The 22,002-nt window shown below is 42.0% G+C and overlaps 1 pseudogene; it reads left to right on the plus strand.

Moving 5' to 3' along the window:
• The first annotated feature begins 515 nt into the window (after positions 1-515).
• Positions 516-16,457, plus strand: LOC147732483 (uncharacterized; annotated as a pseudogene).
• Positions 16,458-22,002: the final 5,545 nt, after the last annotated feature.

The following is a 22,002-nucleotide window of genomic DNA, read 5'->3' on the forward strand; positions in this document are numbered from 1 at the left end:
GTGGACATATGTGTCCTGCAAGTCAAACGCTACCATCCAGTCTCCCGGGTGCAGGGCACACAAGACTTGAGGGAGCATGAGCATTTTGAATTTCTCTTTTTTCAGAAATAAATTGTGAAGGCGCATGTCTAGGACAGTACGGAGGCCTCTGTCCTTTTTGGGAACCAGAAAATAGCGATATAGAAACAGTGATTTACTTCTAATGACGGCAACCTCTTGAATGCTCCCTTGGCCAAGAGAGTCAACACTTCTAGATGGAACAAGGACAGGTGGTCCTCCATCAGCTGGTTGTAAGTGGGTGACATGGGTGTAGGTGTTGCCATAAAGGGGATGGAGTAACCCCTTTTTACAATCTGTAAAACACAATGGTCAGATGTTTCCAAACTCCAGTGGTGCAGGTGATGGCCTATACTGCCCGCCACTAGATGCCTTTGGGCAAACTAAAGGAGTTTGGAGGCTGCAGCTGCTGGGGGCGGTGTACTTTGGCTACCTCGCCCACATGATCTGTGGGACCCATGTCCAAGTCCACGAGAACTACGGAGAAGCCCAAGGAGCTGGCCATGAGTCTGCTATCCTTAAAGCGCAGCCGCACTGAGCCCACTTTCTCTCCAAAGAGACGAGAGCCCTCAAAGGGCATGTCTATTAGTGAGGCTCGGACATCCACTGAAAAGCAGGTGGTTCTCAGCCAGGCATAGCGCCGAAGGACCTCCGACAGTGAGATCACTCTACCCAGCAAGTCTGTCGTGTTCAGTCTACATAGTATGTTGAATTTTGCTGCGTCTCTCTCCTCTGCAATGGGTTAGGAAAGTATGGCTCAGCTTCCTCCGAGTCCCAGATCATATAGGAGTATCGGCCCAAGAGGCATGTGGTGTTCACCGACCACAGTGCAAGGCTGGCAGAAGTGGACATCTTCTTCCAAGAAATATCCTTTACCCCGCAGTTTCAACAAAGACCAGCTTATACAACACAGTCTCTACCCAGACTGTGACGTTAGGGCATGTTACTTTCCAGATGACTTGCTGTAGGGACGCGTTGTTGGACTGGTGTTGGATTTTTAAGGCAAACACCTTCCCTATTCTTCTATTGCCTGGAAGTATTATGTTATGGGATCTGGGGAGGTGCTGGCCCTCTCCATTCCCATGTAGGTCCAAGTTGGCCTGGTTAAGCCTGCCAATTTGTACCTGGTTGGTCCCTTGATCCTGATCTGAATCTTCACCTCCTGATTCAGGTTCCACCTCCACATCATCTACCTCTGGGGTGGTGTTCTCAGTCTCTGGGGGGTTCACTCCATCTCCTGACCCTAAGCCTTCTCAAGATCATCCTTCTCCAGGATGCCTATCAGGATGGGAATGGTGGGGTTGTGACCCCTTCTCAGTCCTCTTGCAGTGCACAGGGCACCCAAGTCCTTGTGGCTGAGTTTGTCATAGCTGGAGGGTGCCTTGGTAAGGTCAACCACCGCAGGTAGAGAGCTGGAAGCTTCACCTGAGCCAGACCTGACTGCTAGTGAGGTGTAAGTGGTGCACTTACCTACACTAAGTGTTTTCCTACTGTACCTTGCTAGTGAGTTGTAGGCAGGGTGTGCTATGCCCTTTGATCTACAACTACTAAGTTCAGTAGAACTTAAATATTGTAAGCTTTGTTTATTTGTACCTATGGTACTTAATGTGATCTTTCATTTTGATAAAAAGATTGCAATGGTAAAACAACAGCAAGCTCAAATCTGCACCGCTGCACACCAATGTGAGAAGTTGGCCTGATATATGATGTCTCCAATTCTGGGGGCACCTTGTATCAGTCCAAACAATCCCTTATGGTGATGGTTGTAAGTCAACCTTATAGACAAGCTATCCTAAGGGTAGCATGGACTAAGCAGCCTTAAAGGCTTAACTCAAGAGGGCATGTGAAGCCAGCTGTTTTACCATATGCAATCCTGTAATATCAAATGAAAGGACACCACACAAGTTATATATTATAAAAATATATGTATTTATTCTCAGTATAATCCCCTAAACTCTTTATGAGTATAGAAGCACAAGCGTTTAAACAAAAGCACAGTAAAACATATGAAAGTTGCACAATTATGGATGAGGCCGGGTGGCCACTCAAACCATATATTAAAAAGTGGTATAAGTATCACTTTACAAACAGTGGTCAGGCCTAGGGCCTGGGGAATCGCTGGGATTACTCGGGACTAGCAGTGATGAAGTCGGGAGAAGCCCGTGGGACTCGGGTGCAGCGCTAAAAGCACACGCATGCACCAATGCAAAGTCAATGGTGCGTAAAAGTTATAAAGTTACTGTTTTAGGAGGCTTCCGACTGGACTAGGATTACCAAACTTTAGACTTAGACACTAGAGGTGTGTACCTCTACAGGAGCACCGGCGTTCATAAGTTACCTCACCCACAGGAAGCGGGTGCATAGGTGCCAAAGTGTGTCGGGTTTCATCACACAGTTCGATGGTGCCTGAAGATGAAGGTGCTGCAGGAGTGCAGGAGGGAAGTGTCCGGTGTAATCCAAGGGTGGATCGAAGATGTAGAGTACCTGAAAGCAGAGGGGACAGAGTCTGGGTCACTAGCCAGTGACCAAGAAGGAACCAGGAGATGTCGGGTGCAATCAGGTGGTTGCCGAGAAGCTTGTCTCAGCTGCCACGTGGACTCTGGGGCACCGAGGATATCCTGGAGTGGATCACGAGCTGCCCCACAAAAGCTCTCGCTGTCGGCGGTGTCGGCTTCCGGATTGGAGTTAACAAGCCTTGGCAAAGGCAACCCACGCAGGATTTGAAGATTGCTTCTTACTCGGACCCAGCAAGGTCTGAGCGGGTGCTCCTTTTCAGGGGAGCGAGGGCCAGTCTGGAGCAACCAGACTAGCAGAGCAAATTCAAAGGTTCGTCGATACTGGGGCCACTAGCCAACGGGCAAGCGACCGGACCAACGCGTCAAGCAGGAAAATGCAGAAGGGCCCCACCCACTACTCGGTGAGTGTGACGGGGTGAGCTTTGGTGCAAATGCTGCATGAGGCTGGGGCTTCTGAAACCCCAATGCACAGCTTCAAGGGAGCCTCGGGAGCTGCACGGTCAGCGCTTCGTAGTTTTTCTAAGATGGCCGGCCCCACACTTCAGGTCACATCCACGGGTCTCAGCTTTGCAGGGACTGTGGATCAGGCTGTTGGAAGCTGGGAAAGCAGGGTCTTGTTGATCTCTGTTGCTCGAGTTCTAGCGGAAACTGCAACAAAGCAAATGGTGAGGTGCTGGATGGTGCCTGTTTGCACAGGGTGGTCACTCCTTGACCACAAGGGAGATTCTTCAGTCTTCTACATTGAGTAGGATGTCGAAGGGTCCAGAGTTTCATTTCATAAGTTTCAGTCAGGATAATCTGATGTGCATTGGCACTGCTCCCACCTCTATTCCAAACTGGGGGGCTGGATTACCTGTTAGGTCCCTCCTATGGGTGGGACCCAGGAAGGGGGTGGTTACACCCCTTTCCCTTTGTCCAGAGTCGTGCTGGGACTGGGGCTGGTGTGCCCCAGAACCGGTTTGACTGGATTATGCATGGGAAGCCTTGTGCTCCCCAGGCAGTGTCTAGTTTCTTTCAACCCTCCCTGCTACAATCCACTATCTCCTGTCTGGGGTGGTGTGACATCTCCCTCTGACAGGAATTCCTTCGTCCAGCCCTCCCCTGCCGGAGTTTCGGTCAGCAGCAGGAGGTCAGACCCGTGTCTGTGGCAGCAGCATCCATTTTGTAATGCTGGGGCTCTGGTTAGGATTAACCGCGTTTTAGTAAAGTAACATGTCTTCTCCCTCTAGAAGGGTGGAATGCTACCCCCGTCGCCAGGACTGGCGAGGGGGTAGTATTCCAAGTTGTATGACACCAAACACGACATGTTTTGATAAAGCCAAACCAAAGTTAGCACATAACCGCGAGCATTATAATGCATTTAAGAGTATATGGTATAGCAATATCCCGGAACAGCTAAGGGAGTTGTTCCCGACAGCTGCAGATAGGCTCAGCTCGTGCTAGAGCACCATCTCACATAAAACCAAGCACTCTGCCTCCAGGATTGTTAAGGCCTGCCATAGGAGTGACTGATAGGTATATATGTGTCCAGATATAGGTTTAGATATAGGTATACCATATCTAAGCAAGGGGTGATTACACCACCTTGCTCAGCTGAGTGATCAGCCAGTTGTGTCGATTTAAGTACCAGCCAGGGGTGGCAAAAGATATGCTGCAGCCCATGGTAGGCCTTGGATGAACCTATGCCCTGGTCACCTATAGTGCACTGTACAGGGGCTGACAAGGTGTCCAGTTCCAATTGGGTTATGTACCTATAGTACATGTATGCGAATTTAGAGAGAGAACAGCAGGCTGTGGGTCTGATTAGCAGGCCCACAGCCACATTAAGTCGAAAACCAGTGAAGCAAAAAGCAAAAATTTGGGGTGACAATAGGATAGCAGACCCTACTCTCCTACATTTCCGAATCAGTAATTTTACCGATTCGGTAAATTTACCGATTCAGTAACTTTACCGAATCGGTAAAATTACCGAATCGGTAAAATTACTGATTCAGTATATTTTCTGATTCGGTATGATTTCCGATTCGGTAACTTTACTGATTCGGTAAAATTACTGATTCGGATGTTTTTCTGTCCCCTACATCCCAAATGGCCAATACCGGTCGGTAACGGCCGAAAATCGGTAAATTCGGCTGTTACCGAACGCTATTGGCCTACCTACATCTGGCCCCTATTTTATTATTTTTAGTGTTCCCGAAATGCATTGGTATATGTAAACGCTGCCTGGAGTCTAAGACTTGAAGAAAGAATCTACATTTTGATTTATTGTTCAATAAATATGATGTTATAAGATTATTACTACTTTTGTGTAATCTCTGTTTACAGGAATAATTCTGAGATTAGTTCTTGAAAATTTGCATTTTGATGTAAAAACATTTTCATTTGGAAACTTTGTGTTAATTTCTGAACACACTTTTTGTACAAATCTTTGCAATTATATAGCACCAAGTTTTGGGCTGGTGAAAAGCGCACCTTGTATTCCTGTGGCAGTTCTGTGGTCTCATGCTATTTTCAAAATATTCACTCCCATATTAAATGTGAAAATGTTTTGACTACATATTTTCTAGCTATTTAGTGAACTGCTGAACTTGAATTGCTATAGCGTTCTAATATTGTTATTATACTTTGTCCACTACCTTTGCTTAGTTCTTACTTTTTTGTTGTCTTTCAGTGCGCAAAATTTGATAGCCCAGAGCCAGTCTGGAAATGGAAAAACAGCAGCTTTTGTGCTTGCTATGCTGAGTCGTGTAAAACCCGAAGACGAATATCCACAGGTGAGGTTGAATGAGTTGTATTCTCTGGTTGTATCTTAATTTAGGCAATGTCGTTCTTGGTTTGTTAATTATGTTAAGATTTGAACAGAGCCGTATAATTAAAATGTTTTGTTCCTCAACATATAAATCATAAGTATCCTTAATCTACAAACTACTATTATTATTTGGATTTGCAGCGTGCAACTACTACCCACAAGGGGTGTCTTTTGCGCTAAGAGAAAACACCAAATGTGATTTAGGGTCTGAGTCTTTGAAGTTTTAGGTTGAGTCCTGCTTCTTTTGAAGTGTACATTTCTTGTTTTCTTCTTTTCTCCTGGAAAAATGTCAGTCACAGCAGGCAAGACTCCGAAGCCTATTGTTAGAAATGGGATCTCTGGCTAGCTAAGGCTTGCACCAAAGCCAGGCAGAGACCACCACTCTAGTCAGGGCAAGGTAGTTACACGCCAAAGATAACTTCTGCTCACCCCCCTTGGTAGCTTGGCACGAGCAGTCGGGCCTATCCAGGAGTCAATGTGTAAGGCGTTTACCCAACACAAACACAGCACCAACATAATAGGCAGACCACAAAAGGAACTCCACACAAGGCTATATCCAAAATAGCCTCTGTATTGTCATAAAACACATTTGAATAGTAATCACACAATATACATTGTGCCAACTGGCACTGGGCAATATTTATAAGGGATTATATACACATGACAGGGCAACTTGGACCACTGTCAAAACCATCACTTAGTAAAGATAGTAAATGTAGAACATATATTAAATATAGAACACAACCAGTAATTACTGGTGAACACTGTACTCCTGTAGGAAGGTGGATACCTGACTATGGTTACCCCAGATTGTTTGCCTGGTGTTTAGCTGGTTTTCGACTTAGTTGGCCTGGGACCCTGCTAATCAGGGCCCAAGGCTATCTGCTCTCTCTGTAAAATGGACTCCATGTACCCTAGGTACATCTCCAATTGAAGATTGGGTCACCTTATCAGCCCCTGTACAGTGTACTATAGGTACCCAGGGCATAAGTGCATCCAATGCCTACCAGGGGCTGCAGCATATCTTTTGCCACCCCTGGCTGGCCATCCAAAATGATACAACTGGCTGATCACTCAGCTGGGGCTAGGTGGTGTAATCACCCCTTGCTTAGATATAGTATGCCTATATCTAAACCTAACTGGACACATATATACCTGTCAGTCACTCCTATGGCAGGCCTTAACAGTCCTGGAGGCAGAGTGCTTGGTTTTATGTGAGATGGTGCTCTAGCATGAGCTGAGCCTGTCTGCAGCTGTCGGGATCAATTCCCTAAGCTGTTCCGGGATAATGCCATACCATATACTATTAAGTGCATTATAATACTCGTGGTTATATGTTAACGTTGGTTTGGCTTTATCAAAACATGTTGTGTAAGGTGTCATACGCTTTGGAATACTACCCCCTCGCCAGTTCTGGCGACGGGGGTAGCATTCCACCCTTCTAGAGGGAGAAGACATGTTACTTTGCTTAAACGCGGTTAAATCTAACCAGAGCCTCAGCATCACAAAATAAATGCTGCTGCCACAGGCACGAGCCTGGCCTCCTGCTGCTGACCGAAACTTGGCAGAGGAGGCCTGGACAAAGGGTTTCCTGTCACAGGGAGGTGCTACACCACCCCAGACAGGAGATAGTGGATTGGAGCAGGGAGGGCTGAAAGAAACTAGACACTGCCTGGGGCGCACAAGGTGTCCCAGGCAAAATCCAGTCAAACCGGTTCTGGGGTTCTCCAGCCCCAGTCCCAGCGCGACCATGGACAAAGGGAAAGGGGTGTAACCACCCCCTTCCTGGGTCCCACCCATAGGAGGGACCTAGCAGGTAATCCAGCCCCCAGAATTGGAATAAAGGTGGGAGCAGTGCCAATGCACATAAGATTATCCTGATTGAAACTTATAAAATGAATCTCTGGACCCTTCGACATCCTACTCGACGTAGAAGACTGAATAATCTCCCTTGTGGTCAAGGAGTGACCACCCTGTGCAAACAGGCACCATCCAGCGCCTCACCGTTTGCTTTGTTGCAGTTCCCGACGGAACTCGAGCAACAGAGATCAACAAGACCCAGTTTTCCTGCTTTCCAACAGCCCGATCCACAGTCCCAGCGAATCTGAGACCCGTCGAGGTGACCTGAAGCGTGGGGCCGGCCATCTTGGAAAAACCACAAAGTGCTGACAGTGCAGCTACCGAGGCCCTCTCGACGCTGTGCATTTGGGTTTGAGACGCCCCAGCCCGTGCAGCTTTAGCATCAAAGCTCTCCTCTCCACAATCACCGAGTGCTGCATGGCGCCCTTTTGCATTTTCCTGCTTGACGCGTTGGTCCGGTCGCTTGCCCATTGGCTAGTGGCCCCAGTACCGACGAACCTTTGAATTTGCTCTGCTAGTCTGGTTGCTCCAGACTGGCACTCGCTCCCCTGAAAAGGAGCACCCGCTCTGACCCGCTCTGACCTTGATGGTCCCAGTAAGAAGCGATCTTCAAATCCTGCATGGGTTGCACTTGCCAAGGCTTGTTCACTCCAATCCGGAAGCCGACACTGCCGACAGCTCGTGGTCCACTCCTGGACATCCTCGATGCCCCAGAGTCCACGTGGCAGCGGAGACAAGCTTCACGACAACCACCTGATTGCGCTCGACATCGCCTGGTTCCTTCCTGGTTTCTTCCTGGTCACTGGCTAGTGACCAAGACTCTGTCCCCTCTGCTTTCAGGTACTCTACATCTTCGATCCACCCTTGGATTACACCGGACACTTTTCTTCTGGCCGCCTCTAGCATCTTCATCTCCAGGCTCCATAGAGCTACACGATGAGACCTGACACGCTTTTGCACCTGTGCACCCACTTCCTGTGGGTGAGGTAACTCTTGAACGCCGGTGCTCCTGTAGTGGTTTACACCCCTAGTGTCTAAGTCTAAAGTTTTGTCCTTCTAGTCCAGTCAGAAGACTCTTAAAACTGTAACTCGATAACTTTTACGCACCATTGACTTTGCATTAGTGCATGTGTGTGCTTTAAGCGCTGCACCCGACTGCCGCGGACCTCTTCCGACTTCATCACTGCTAGTCCCGAGTAGTCCCAGCGATTCCCCAGGCCCTAGGCCTGACCACTGTTCGATTAGTCATACTTATACCACTTTTTTAATAAATGGTTTGAGTGGCCACCCGGCCTCATCAATAATTGTGCAACTTTCATATGTTATACTGTGCTTTTGTTTAAACGATTGTGCCTCTGCACTCATAAAGAGTACAGAGGATTATTCTGAGAATAAATACATATATTTTTATAATATATAACTTGTGTGGTGTCCTTTCATTTGATATAACAGGATTGCATATGGTAAAACAGCTGGCTTCACATGCCCTCTTGAGTTTAGCCTGAAGGCTGCTTAGTCCAAGCTACCCCTAGGATAGCTTGTCTATAAGGTTGACTTTACAACCACCACCATAAGGGATTGTTTGGACGGATACACTGCCCCCAGAATTGGAGACATCATATATCAGGCCAACTTCTCACAACTATTTTAGTATATGGTTTGAGTGGCCAACGGGCCTATCCAAAATTGTGCAACTTTTGAATGTTTAACTGTGCTTTTGTTTAAACGCTTGTGCCTCTGCACTCATAAAGAGTACAAAGGAATATTCTAGTAATAAATACATATGATTTTATGGATGTATGATTATAGCACGCAAACAAGTTCCACGCATGCCAATACTACGTGAATTTAACAACGCAAGAGGTTTTAACATGCTGAAAATTAAAACGAAGTATTTTACCACGCATATAACGTAATGATGCAGCAAACGTTTTTGAAACAGAAACGACGCAAAAGTAAACACAATGAAAGTAATAGGTTACAAAAAAATATGTTGCGTAGTGACAGCGTTTGTCTTTTGTCACTTTCACTGACCCTTCAAAGACGTGTCCCCAACCAAGATGGATGAAAAATACAACGAAGAAGGTCAATTGTTCAAAATAAATGTACATTTTAAAATACACTTTCAGTCACGATTGCAACCCGTTTTTTAAGCTGATTTACACACATATTTTACTTTAAATTATAGTTATTAATCAATTTACCTATATATAGAGCTGTCCACCATTTTCTTATCAGTGGTTCGCCGCTAACTCGAGAGTAAACACTGTTAACAGCAACTGGAGAAAGAAGGCTCAATTTAAGTCCGTTACTGCCATCGACTGAGCAAAGTAAGTACACGTTTTAACACACATTAAATATTATAATGGAATAGTTAATCCGGTTTAAGATTTTACAAAATGTATTTTAATTCAATTATAGGAAAACTTTTCTGAGGAGAGTGTTAATTGCTTCCAACTATAAAAAATATCGCAAAGGTAATGTAAATATTTTTTGCCTTGTTTTTAGTTTGATTTTGTTAAAATGTCACATAAACCATGTTTGAAAAAAACAGTTTTAACAAACAAAATGTCTATGGAAGTTAATATATGATTAGAATTAACTGAAATTGAAGAATAAATAATAAATTATTATTAATATGAATATTTGAGAGTAAAGTTTATAAATAAAGTACCTAGTTAATATTTTGATATTATAATGCTTGTGTTTGTTAAATTTCTACTGAATATAAAAATGTATAGGTTAAGAAATTTAAAGTATATTATTATTTTAGTTTATACTGAAACGGATAGTGAAGCAGTTTTTTTTAACGTAAGGTATGAACTACTTTTCTGCTGGAAAGATGTTTGGCCATTGTCTAATTGCAAAATATATCAGTCTTAATATAGAAAATATGATGGTCATTATTTTGTAGACATATTTACTAATCTTACACCGCTGTGTACTTATGTGTTGTAAAAGTTTTGGGAGCCAGATTTAGAGACCCATTAGGAATGCGACCCATAAGTAGAAAGAAACCATCGCATAGCTTGCGGAGTACCCTCTAGTGAAATTAGAATGTGTCCTCATCCTAACGGACACATTCTCTATTTTTACCATTGCGGCGGATGCAGTTTTATGCTACACCCGCCACAATGGTAAAAATGCATACAATGCATTTGTATGTAGAAAGTGGCAAGCACTGTGCGGTGCCTGCCAATTTCTGCATACAAATACAGGGGGGTACCATAGGTACCCCCCATGTGAACCTCCCACCCTCCCCCTCTTCACCGAGGAGGCCCGCAACGGGTCTTCTCAGTGAAGTTCCACATGCTTTTTCACGGCGGAAAAGCTGCCACAGCAAAGCATTTTTAAAAACACATTTTAATGTTATGTTCATGGTATATTATGTCATATTAGAGCTTTTCTGCCGCAGTTGTAAGCCAACCGCGGCAGTAAAGCAGCGGACTGAAACCAGGACCCACCAGCCATCCTAATGTGGCGGTGAGTCTTTGATAGGTCAGAAGAGGATTTTCCGCATGCTCTGGGCAGGCGGAAACATCCTCGACTTTTACCATTACGGCGGGTGCGGTTTCTAGCTGCACCTGCCGCAATGGTAAAAATGCATACATTGTATTTGTATGCAGAAAGCGGCAAGCACCGTGCAGTGCCTGCCAATTTTTGCATACAAATACAGGTGGGTAACATAGGTAAATTTGCAATCCTAATGACTCCCCTTACTATTCTTACTCCGCCAGGAACTTACCAGAGGGCAGGTTTTGATCAGAGTCTGTATTCATCAATAATAAATCTTCCATCATGGGGAACTTACCTCAGAATAGGTGTGTTGATCAGTGTCTTGGTGCCAGATTTTCAATTGTTAGTGCTATTCTTAGTTGGAACTTACAACAAAGAAATGTAATATTTTGAATTTACAATATTAAAATATGCAATGTCTTTATTTTTCTAACAAGAAATCAGATAAAGAATCATTAGCGACAATCAAAAATCTGGTAAAAGGAAGAACATCTTAAGTGATCATTTGCATGAAAGAAAAATACAACCAATCTACAGGTACAAATAAATTAACCTATAATTTTGCCTTATCTAATTTTTAAATTTAAACTGGTGTAATGAAGAAACTCTGTTTTCTATGAGTATTTTTTCAAATTCTTACTCTGCTTCAAACATGCGCCAGGGAGGATATTGGGTATTAACTGGGGAGAAGTTTTACTGTTTTTAGACAGCTGGGTGCTTTCATTTGGGTAGATGTTGGACAGAGTATGTGGACCAGATTAAGTAGTCTTAAACCACCATGGACTTACCTCAGTAAAGGTGATGAACAATGTATGTGAGCCAGATTATCTATTTGTATTAAGCGGAATAATTATTTTATTGAATGTTTGTTAAAATATATTAAATTTACAAAATATGTTACAACAAATAAATATAATATTTCTAAATTGTAAAATATACTATTTCTTTGTTTAATTAAACAGAAATCTCCATTACCATCAATACATAAACTGGAAATAGGAAGATCAACTTATAATATCAGTTGTATCAATATAATCAAATTTCAGGTATAAATGAGAAAACCTTTTAAATTGTCATTTGAATTTTTAAAACCATTACAGGTTTAACAATGTAACTCTGTTTTCTGAATGCACGTTTAAAAATTTTAACTATATTGAAAACTTATGCCAGTGAAAATGTTAGGCTGAGTCAAGGGGTCAAGTATTAGTACACTTACTCCGCAAGATACTTAAATTAAAGAAAAAACTGGTTAGTGTTGGAGAGTCAGATTAACAATCCATACACCATTGGTTACATACCGCAGGGGAGGTGTTGATCACTGTTTTTGGGCCTGATTTACTATTCTTTCTCCTCTGGGTACTCACCTCATAGTAGTTGTAATGGTGTTTGTTAGCATGTTTGCGCCAGATTTACTATTCTTTCTCCGACGGTAACTTCCCACTGGAAAGGAGTAGGTAGGTAAATGGAAAAGATTTACTATTTATACTCTACCGGGTAGTTACCTAAGGTTAGATGTTGGACGGTGTGCTTGAGCAAGATTTAGTATTTTTACTCATCTAGGAACTTACCTCAGAGAAGATCTTTATCAATATCTAATAAATTTAGTAAGAAAGATACAACAGAGAAGTGTAAAATGTATAAATAATAATTGTTTAAAAATGCTATAATTTTGTTTTTCTAACCAGAAATCGCAAAAAGAACCATTTTCATCAAACCATAAACTAGAAAAAGGAAAAACAGCTTTCCACATCTTTTGCAGAAAGAACAAAACTTTCAAAATTCAGGTACAAATAAAACAACCTTTAAATTTTCCTTATCTTTTTAAATAAACCTCTACTAATAGAACCATCTTACTCTTTTTTAAAATTAAGGATTTGAATAGAAATATTAGAAAATAATGAAACAGATAAACAAACTTTTAAAAATTAATTTCAAATTTGCAGATTAACAAATAACGTTTTGTAAACTAATCTAATCCTATTATTGATACATGTAATTGCAGCTACGTCTTCAACATTGACCTGGAAAACCAAACAGACTAGAAAAGAGAATACAAAAAAAGCAAAACATACAGCTATACTATTGCAAACGAATCTTCACCACAGAAGAACAAAGAAATGCAAGCCTCAGGTACAGTCAAAAACATTTTTTTTAAAAACAAATCTATAAATTAACCATTTAAATCAGATATTAAAACTGTGGATAATTTATCACATTATAATTTGATGTATGATGTTACTAAGGGCCCCATTAGAATGACGGGCAGACATTGTCCGCCCACCACCCTATCGGAGAACGGGACCACCCGCAATAAGGGCGGGGGTCCCGTGGGGGGAATTAGGATATGCCCGCCACAGTGGCGGGCACATCCTGTAATTTTAACATTGTGGCGGGCAGTGCACTCTGCACCGCCCGCCACAATGCTAAAAATGCTTTTTTGCATTTGCATATGCAAAGCGGCAGGCACCGCATGGTGCCTGCCGCTTTGCATATGCACCCCCCATGTGCCACCCAACAGTGGTGGCAAACGGGGGGCCCTGCAGGGGGCCCCCGCAGCAATCTCCACCTGCCTCTACTTTGTGCCATCGTAATATGGTAGACGGTGTCCATTGAACACCGCCACCATATTAATCTATTACTATCCTAATCTGACGGAGGGGAAAATGAGAATGCTTGTCGGACGGATTGCCTCCACCAGGGTAGGGGGTGGCCACTGCCACTCTGGCGGGGGCAATCCGCCCTCCATCCTAATGGGCCCCTATGCATCTTGTCTCAACTCATGCCTTTATTTGGGGGGGAAACCCCCCCAATGCCCCCCTTTCTGATTTGCAAGCTTTTTTTGGGGGGGGAACCCCCCCAAACCCCCTATTTAAATTTTTCAACGCATAAGTTACAAAGCATATTCCATTTCCTTGCATTACTGTTACCACAAAAAGAATATATGATGTTACAAAGAATTCTGTTGCAACGCATGCCTTTACCACGCATGCGTTACAACGGAATTCGTTTTCCACGCTTAACCTTTACCTCGAATATTCCTTTACTACGCATACATTTATACCGTTTTTTGTTGTAAATGTATGCATGGTGAGGGCATACTCTTGATAAAGGTTAAAACTCTCCACTTACATTCCCCCAGCCTCACTCCTTATATTTACCCTTAACCCTTAATATATATATATGTATTTTTCGAAAATACCCCTTACCTTTTAACTCGCCTTCCCTCCATCTTCTCTGGTTATGTCGGTCGTACGTCGTTAAGAGTAAGCGGAAGATACTTTCCGTTTCCTCCCTAATGACGTTGATTGCTTCAGCTTCGGTTTCGGCTTTTTCTTCGGCTCCTCAGGTTAGTTTTTTTTTGGGGGGGGGGGGGAGACCCCCCAGCCCCCCTTTTTAACCAAGACCTTTAATTTTTTTTTTTATGGGGGAGACCCCCCAAACCCCCCTTCATTTTTCAAACGTATTTCGTAGTAAAGGTATGCATTGTAAACCCTTTCGTTGTAACCACGCATGCGTTGTAGTGCATTTGTGGTAAATGATTTCGTGGAAACGGCTTCGTTGTAGAGGCCGTTTTCCCCACAAAAATACCTTTAAAACCAAATCTTTTCAATAATTTTCATTGAAAACCCATGCATGATAAAGGCATATTTTGGATAAGGGATAATTCTGATCTCTGCCACTGTAGGGTTGGAGAAAACAGGTAATACATTTTTGTGTAGTTCAACAGTAAACACCCCACAGCAGGGGCTGACCTATGTCCTTAAAGATAATGTTCCAAATACCTGTGGCTCCTCCTCATCAGTTTTCTTTTTTTTAATAAATATCCAATTCCCCCATTACACATCATAACGAGGAAGTGGAAGTGTCTTTTCTTTTCCTCTTTCCATGCTGTTTGCTTTCATATTACAACAAAGAGGCTTTTTTTTAAGGGGTGGGGGGGGAACCCCCCCAACCCCCCTTTTTAAATTAAAATTATCACACATGCCTTTACTACATATCTTGTAGTAAATGTATGCGTGATAAAGACTATTAGGGGTAACCACCCATGCGTTATAATACATGTGTGGTTAAGGATATGGGTGGAAACAGTTGTGTTTATGTTTCTGAATCCAGTTTTTATTAATTTGTTTAAACTAAATCTTACATCTATTCTGAAACAGAAAAAAATATGATGTTTGTAATTCTATTTAGATTCCATTAATCTTCTGTACAGAAAAACACAAAAAGTTTTTAAAAAATGAATACTTATTTTTCATCCTCTTCTATTTACAGGATCTTCAACAGATAATTCAAGTCGCCGAGCAAATTACATTCAATCTAAGAGGGGTAACAGGTTGTTAAAATTTGGAGGCTACATTTACTGTAAGGATCGTTTAACTGAGCCCAGGAGTCATTGGAGGTGCGTAGAATATTTCTCATCACATTGCAAAGGCAGAGCGGTTACTCTGGGAGACATAGTGGAGAGGTCCACAGAGCATAACCACTCTGCCTCTGCAATGGAGATTGAGGTAAGAGAAAATCTACAGCAGATAACATTTTTGGCATCCACCTCCAATGAACCCTGTGGCTCAGTTTTACGGGAAGTAGCACAAAACATCCCCATGCATGTTGCCAGTAATATGCCCACAATCCCCAATTTAAGGCGTATGATTCAAAGAACAAAACAGGCAATCAATCCACATGCAATTAGACCACAAACTTTCTCCGACATTAACATCCCCCAAGAACTAACTGTGACTTTTAGTAATGAATCTTTCCTTTTATATGATAATGTTAATCCTGAAAAGCGTCTTCTAATCTTTTCTACAACACGTAATTTGGCCACTCTTGAAAATACAGAAATTTGGATGATGGATGGCACATTTAAATCTACTCCCCATCCATTTACCCAAATTTATTCTATTCATGGCAATATTAACCACACAACTATACCCTTAGTATTTGGTTTGCTGCCTGACAGACAATCTTCCACTTACTCTAAGTTTTTATCAGTTATAAAAACCAAAACTCTCAACAAAAGTCCTCGGAAAGTAATAATTGATTTTGAGATACAAATGATTAATACCATTTGTAAACTGTATCCAGACACCCAAATTCAAGGTTGTTTTTTTCACTTTTCGCAGGCGTATTGGAGAAATATACAGAAAACATCCTTAGCCGAAGATTATGTGTCAGACAGCAAATTGCAATATGAGCTTAAAAAACTAACAGCATTGTGTTTTGTTCCTCCAGATTTTGTAGATGATTTCTACACTGCAATTGTACAATCTGAATATTATATAGCAAAGGAAGAGAAATTGGCACCTCTTTTAAATTATTTTGAGGGAACCTGGATTGGCAATCTTAACAGGTCAGGTAGCAGGAGGAAGCCAAGGTTCCCCATTGAGTGGTGGAACTGCTACTTAACTTGCTTAGAGGGAGGAGCAAAAACCAATAATTCCATCGAAGGATGGCATAATTCATTTAATAAATCCATAGGTAGGAGTCATCCAAACCTTTATCATTTCTTGGAAATTTAAAAAAAAGAACAAAATTTTCAAGAAATGAGGATGGCTCAGTCACTATCAGGTATACTAAATCCTCAAGTGACAAGACGTAGCCGAGAGATGACTGAAAGACTTCAATCAAAACTCCAACAATTTCCTTTAATGGGCACGTCTGACTACCTTGAAAGTCTTGCATATATTCTTCATTTCTAACACGTGAAATGATTGCCTGTTTTACGCATCACCCAAAAATTTAAATTGACATTTTTCAAAATTGACCCAAATTTTAATTAAAAATTACTTTACCTACCTTACCAGCACATATTTTTTGAAACTGACGGCACAACATTTTTGGATCATTATATTTAATTTGAAATATTTTAATTTAATTGTCAAATTTTTATTATTAACAAAGTTAGGTAAGGTCTGAATAAAAGAATGTTTCAAAGTTCAATAGTCTGATAATATTAGTCCCAAAGTGAGTATATTATGGCAACCTGCATGGGGATCAAAGTGTAGTTCTTAAAATTTGAAAATTATACTCTCCACAGAATTTGAAATCACTGTACAGAACTTTCCTTACAGTAAATGTACCTTTCAAATATTTTCATTTATTGGTTAAAAAAAGAACAAAACCTAACCAGACCCCGTCTTCAAGCCTTTGCATGCTGAGAGGAACGACTGACTACAGAATCAAATATGATATATTTATTGACTATGAAGTATCTTTCAAATTAAAATGTACGTTTATAACGATTAAACTGAACTCTAAAAGGAATAAAATATCCTATTAAGAAAATAATTACTAATGTTTTTGATTAAAAATAAAAAATTGTTGTTCATTATTAAAAAATTTATGATGCATTTTTGACTTTTTAAAATTTACTCAATAAATACATTTTTTAACTGAAAAATGTTTTTTTTTACTAAATTCAATATTTATACATTGATTCTATTTCAAATTTGATTTGCAAAGATATAAAATGAGCATGATGTAATTAATAATTGCATTGATCCATTGCTTATAATGTAAATTGATTGTACATCATTTTTGGGTCATTTGGATTTAATACCTGGGTAATCAAACACTACCCCACCCAATACCACTATACCCCAAGCATCCCGCTCCTAAAAGTTATCATAGAAATTTCATGTAAAATAACTTCTTGTTTTTCACTTCATTATAGAGTACCGACTTATAAAATAATACTCTGGTATTTTTATCCAACTTGGAAAAAAATACCTAAGTATTAAAACACTACCCCACCCAATACCCCTATATCCCAAGCATCCCGCTGCTAAAAGTTATCGTAGAAATTTCATGTAAAGTAAACTTCTTGTTTTTCACATAATTATAGAGTAGCCACTTACAAAATAATACTCAGGAATTTTTATCCAACTTGGAAAAAAATACCTGGGTATTAAAACACTACCCCACCCAATACCCCTATATCCCAAGTATCCCGCTGCTAAAAGTTATCGTAGAAATTTCATGTAAAGTAACTTCTTATTTTTCACAAAATTAGCCACTTACAAAATAATACTCAGGGATTTTTTTCAAAATATGGAAAAAATTACCTGGGTATTAAAACACTACCCCACCCAATACCCCTATACCCCAAGCATCCCACACCTAAAAGTAAACGTAGTAATTTCATGTTAAAAAAATCGCGTTTTTCAAATAAATATGGAGTACCCACTTATAAAATAATACTCAGGTATTTTTATCCAACTTGGAAAAAAAACCAGGGTATTAAAACACTACCCCACCCAATACCCCTATATCCCAAGCATCCCGCTGCTAAAAGTTATCGTAGAAATTTCATGTAAAGTAAACTTCTTGTTTTTCACATAATTATAGAGTAGCCACTTACAAAATAATACTCAGGTATTTTTATCCAACTTAGAAAAAAATACCTGGGTATTAAAACACTACCCCACCCAATACCCCTATATCCCAAGCATCCTGCTCCTAAAAGTTAGCGTAGAAATTTCTTGTAAAATACACTTCTTATCATAGTCCTAAATAAGGAGTAGCCACTCACAAATTAATACTCAGGTATTTTTATCCAACTTGGAAAAAAATACCTGGGTATTAAAACACTACCCCACCCAATACCCCTATACCCCAAACATCCCGCACCTAAAAGTAAACATAGTAATCTCATGTTAAAAAATCACATTTTTCAAATAAATATGGAATAGCCACTTATAAAATAATACTCAGGTATTTTTTTCCAAGTTGGATAAAAATACCTGAGTATTAAAACACTACCCCACCCAATACCCCTATACCCCAAGCATCCCGCTCCTATAAGTAAGAAAAGTAAATTCACCAGAAGGAACACACAGCCAGGAAACAAAAGGCCAGCAGGGACCAGCTCACCTTACTGTAGAAATGAAATAGAATCTCAAAAAAGCAAATTCAGATCTGCTTTTCTAGCCCATGAAATCTAAACTAAGGATGATGCAAATACAAAGAAACCTGTATGTCCTCCTAAAAACCACAATGGCACCACTAGTAGGAATCCTACACTATACAGCATTTCTCACCCAGAAAACCACATTAGTATATTTACAGATAATACAACCTAAAAAAATGCAGCAGCTCTGACTTTAAGCCGTATTATAAACGCAGAAAAAAGCTGCTATTAATATGCTTAACTAGCACATAGAATTAAAGTTAAGGCATACTCTAGAGAGAAGCAAGGATAACTCAACGTATCTAGCCTAGCTGTCTACAGCTACCACAAGTGCAGAACAAAGCAATAAAGTCGCATACATCAATTACTTCAAAATTTAATATGAATTTAAATGTAAGTGCACTAAAAAATTACGTATTAACGAAAATTAAAATAAAAAGCAGATTAGTTACCTATCAGCCGCACGCCTTACACCGGCAGCAATTACTTCGAACAACCAAAGAAACAAGCGTGAAAACACCAAACAAAATAAAAGAAGGACTTCTTTTAGACGTACACGCATAACGTAGGATGACCGGAATGAAAACACACAGAACGTAAGAAGAGCGGAGTATTCGTGGTAAAGGCTGTCGTTGAAGGCACACGCGTGGACAAGACGTTTGCGAGGTAAGTGCCTCGTAGTAAACGTCATGCGTAGAAAAGCCTTCATTGAAAATGATGTTTCCCTGATTTTATAAAATATAACTTGTGTGGTGTCCTTTCATTTGATATTACAGGATTGCATATGGTAAAACAGCTGGCTTCACATGCCCTCTTGAGTTTAGCCTAAGACTGCTTAGTCCATGCTACCCCTAGGATAGCTTGTCTATAAGGTTGACTTTACAACCACCACCATAAGGGATTGTTTGGACTGATACAGGGTGCCCACAGAACTGTGGACATCATACATCAGGCCAACTTCTAACAGTTGACTTTACAACCATCACCATAAGGGTTGTTTGGACTGATACAGGGTGCCCACTAGAATAGTGGGCATAACATATCAGGCCAACTTCTCACACGGGGCATTTAAATAAACTTGCCCCCCATGTTGGAGCGGTGAACTCAAGGGAGAGGCACAGGCACTGACTCTACACTGAGAGCAAATATGCCCAGAAAGTTGCAGCTAACCACTGTCAGGCAGGGCAGCTGAAAATAAAACAGAGAGGCCACAGCAGCGCCTCTGGAGCCCTATTCCCCGGGCTTCTCTTTGTGCCATTGGCGGCATGCATACAAGAGCCCCCACTCACCGGTGTCTGTTGGGGACTCCGCTCCTCCACTGAGGCTTCTCCCGGCTACTCTGGTCCCCTTCCTGGACTAGCGGAGTGTAGCAGGAGAGCCCCCACTCCCTCGCAGGTGGGGCTTCCCTGAGCTTCGTGGGAGCCCCTCCTGACTGCAGGCTCCGACTCGGCCGCTCTGCTCTGCACTTCACCCGGGGATCCTGCAACACGGAGCGGGATCTCCCTGGAGGCAGGCGTTGCGTCACGCTTCTCCCGGCCGGCACTTCCCGTTGTTGGCCCCGCCCACAACCAGGCAGCTTGCCTGGCTTCGAGGCCGCAGCTGTGACTTTCCTTCTGCTGCGGCATTACGGGGTAGGCTTCCTTTTGAATAATAAAACCTAAAGCGGGGTGGGCACCCGCTCTAAAGGCACTATAAAGCGGGGTGGGAACCCGCTATTTCAAATAACAGGAGAGCGGGTGGGCACTCGCTTTCCAAAAATCGGTAATTAAAATTCCAAATGCAGGGTGGGCACCCGTACTTTAAATAAGTAAAAAGCATAAGCGAGGTGGGTACCCGCTAGAGCAGCAAAATGCGGAGTAGGCTCCTGCTCTGTTCCCACGCCAAGTGGGGAAATCCCCAAGTCACAGCTCAGGGCTGCAAGTTAAAAGTAGAAGCGCTCTGCTAGGTCCTGGAGTAAAGAAGGGAGGCCGGCACACCGGGCCCTCCAGCAGGGAGGTATGCCCCCATGGCAGTTCCTCCTGGGCCCCAGCAGCAGCCAGCCCCCTGCAAGTCAGGAACAAGCACATACAGCCTGATGTATGGAGGCATCCACTGCCTCACAGAAGTCATCATCAAAGGGGAGGACTGCAATTGACTCCTCCCCATTTAAGGGGTTTCACAAGTCATCATTTTATTCGGCGTGGTTGGAGAATTTGTAAACATAAAGGGCCAGATGTAGGTAAAAGGCATTTACAGATTCGTAAATACTGAATTTTACCGATTCGGTATTTACAAATCGGTAAATGCTATGTAGGTATATTTACCGATTAATTTACCGAATCGGTAGAATTCGGTAATTACCGAATCAGTATTTACCGATTCGGTAAAATTACCGAATTGACAAGGGGGACAGGGGGTCACTTTGACACCCTGTTGCACCCCTGATTCAGGCTTGTGTGCCATGTGACACACATACATGCCCTTAGGGCATGTCTGGGTGCCACATTGCACAGGTGTACACGCACAGATGTGTATGTACACAGGAATTCGTTATTTACCATGCAATAGTATTATATGGTAAATAACGAATTCTTTGGGGCCTGTGGCACTGTTTGCAGTGCCACCTACATATAGATTTACCGATTCGGTAAATTTACTGAATCAGTATTTTACAGAATCGGTAAATTTACCAAATCGGTATATTACAGAATCGGTAAATTTACCGAATCAGTATTTTACAGAATCGGTAAATTTACCGAATCGGTATTTTACAGAATCGGTAAATTTACCGAATCGGTAAATTTACCGATTCTGTAAAATTTAGGCGCCCTACATCTCAATCACCAAATACCGGTCGGTAAAGGCCGAAATCGACCATTACCGATCGGTATTTGGTGACCTACATCTGGCCCATAGTGTGTTAGGACTTATTTGACTACCCTAAGGGTTTGAAGTGGTTTTGGTTTTGGCATTGGCACTGAAGGTTTTAGCGAGCCTAGGGGTCCAATATGGGCCAATGCCATAGCATAAAAGAAAAACGCACTTCTCTATCTATGGGGCCTGCAACCTGGGCTCTGTCCCCGTAGAGCTCTATAAAGCAGTGCTGAAAGTGTGTGTATTTTACAGACCTTTTGGAACGCCAGCACTACTACGGGCAAAAATATATATGCAAATACACCCAAGCTGGGGGCATGACGCTCCAGGTGCTCAGCAGTGAGAAGAGAACTCTGCACCAGTTGCAAGGATCCCTCAGACTGAGGAGCCTGTATGTCAGTCGCGGAGCCAAGAAGTGTGTCTCCCTGTGGTTGCAGAGAACCGTTAGTGCTCTCTGGCCTCCGGAGGAATTAATCACGGAA

This window comes from Lissotriton vulgaris, chromosome 2_1 (genome assembly GCF_964263255.1).
Source record: "Lissotriton vulgaris chromosome 2_1, aLisVul1.2, whole genome shotgun sequence".
NCBI lineage: Eukaryota > Metazoa > Chordata > Amphibia > Caudata > Salamandridae > Lissotriton > Lissotriton vulgaris.